Below are 2,095 nucleotides of genomic sequence, written 5' to 3'. Positions count from 1 at the left end.
TGGAGATTTGGAGTTAAAAAAAAGAAGTAAAGGGTTTAAATATAATTATGGAGTAATAAGTTAGGGCATAATTGGAAAGAAAAATAGGAAACAATCCCACCACTCCAAATCGATTATTTCAAAAAATAGGACTTTTCAATGTTTCGAAACAATAAATTTAACAATACAATTCAATCAATTTTAATGAAACAATAAAAACAAATATTGTTTTGGGATAACAATATAACAATCATCCAAAGAAAGCTGTTCGTATAAGCAGTTGTACGTTATAATTACTATCATTTATATGACGCGACAGTGTAAACAGTCAACTTTGGTTGGAGGAATTAACACAAAGGTGAACTGTATTTAGAAAAAATAGCATATGAACTATTTTCGTGAATCCCAAATTCAAGGAAAAGAGTTTTACTGAGTAAATGAGCTGGAAATCATTGAGAGGTATTGATATTTCAAATTGAAAATACAAGTCTAACAAATAGGAGCGATCTTGAGCTAATTAATAGCCCCGACGGCCAAGTTGAGAAGGTGGCTAGCTAGGCTCGAAATCTCCAAACATGAATGAGTCCAACTTCAAAGTAGCAGTCCATCAAGACGGTAGGCAGGAGTATTGATAATAGGGATTTTTTTGAGAAAAAGTTCAAAATAGTGTGGTACCCTTGGACTTGGACTCAAAGTAATCCTATTTCTTTCGGGCGGAGTATTAATAGTCCATATTTTTTAAAAGAATAGTACATTTTAAGTGTCAAACCTAACCACCATGAGTTTTCTAACAGAGATATCCGAATATGCACGTGATATTTCCTTCAAAACAAACAAACTCCTCTCTCTATCTTAAAACAAAATAGATCTGACTCTCTTCCCCCATTTATTTCCCCAAAGTTTCATAACCCTATTTTATATATTTGGGAGACCAAGCGGGAAATTAGGTTCCTGGGATTGATTTTCTTCAGACTGTATTCTTCTACGTGAAATGCAGCAATAGAGCATCAATTATGTGGTAATGATCTCAATTAGGTTCATTCTCCTTCTTGATTTCAAACCTATTTCTTGTGCAACTACAGACACTCATATTTATCAGTTGAAGGTATACAATAATGTGGAGAAGCATAGTCAAGAGGAAGTAAAGGTAGAGCAATCAACAGAAACAGAAATAAGCTTTTATGTTGATACAATTAGTCAAATGAAAGCTGAGATAGAAAAGGATGAAAGAAAAAGAGGAAAAAAGAGGCAAATGAAAGCTGAGTTTAAACAACTGAAAAGGAAAAAGATGATGACCAAAATGCCTTTCCAGCATTTCATTTGATTAATATACTCTGTGTGATTGTGTTGTTATAACATGTAGACTGCAAATTGACATCGTAAAGCATGAATACATGTAGTTGTCGTAGGGAAATGTACCATTTACTTTTCTTTGTAATGGTGGGTATGATTAAATCAGTGTTATTCAATGTTTCCTGGTATTATTAATTTCAGATTTCACTTTCTAACTTTGATGACATGATATGAACGAATGTTTAAGTTTTAGTTGGAAAGATTTCTTTACATGACTCCATTCATCCATAACATGACAGTTGTGACAAAGCAAACGACATCCTTGCTTAAAGCATTTCTTTGTTACACATGACACTATATTTTGTTAGTACAAAAGATTGTTTGTCTGGAAAAGAAAAAGGAAATGGCACAATATATCAGTAGTAATTCTCACCCATTTGGACATTCTGTTTCACTAAGTAGAAATAACATTTAGTGGAAGCATAAGGTTTGGACATTCTATTTCATAAGATTTAACTTTGCTTAATCAAATTTACTGTTAAGCATTTGATGTCGTAATCCCATTTACATGACGACATCTTTTCAGTATCATTGTAGGGGCATTTACAATATATAGTTCTTTAAATCTTGGGAACAAACAGTTACTACTATTTTGCATAATAGCTTGACAACATTTTAATCAACTCACAGTCCATTTTAATTAATTCAAAAGAAGTTATCTTATTTGTCATAATATCCTGAACACTGAAATATTTTTGGCAATCACAACAACGAAAATTTTATCTATAGCAGAAATTTCAAACACAGTAGCACCACCCCAACA

The 2,095-nt window shown here is 32.4% G+C and overlaps 1 long non-coding RNA gene across 1 annotated transcript; it reads left to right on the top strand.

The window, feature by feature from the left end:
* The first annotated feature begins 539 nt into the window (after nucleotides 1-539).
* Nucleotides 540-1,493, top strand: LOC117276464 (uncharacterized). The gene is made up of 2 exons (XR_004506724.2): nucleotides 540-997; nucleotides 1,085-1,493. It is a non-coding gene; the product is annotated as an uncharacterized lncRNA (long non-coding RNA).
* Nucleotides 1,494-2,095: the final 602 nt, after the last annotated feature.

This window comes from Nicotiana tomentosiformis, chromosome 1 (genome assembly GCF_000390325.3).
Source record: "Nicotiana tomentosiformis chromosome 1, ASM39032v3, whole genome shotgun sequence".
Taxonomy (NCBI): Eukaryota; Viridiplantae; Streptophyta; class Magnoliopsida; order Solanales; family Solanaceae; genus Nicotiana; species Nicotiana tomentosiformis.
This window is presented reverse-complemented; position numbering and strand designations above follow the sequence as displayed.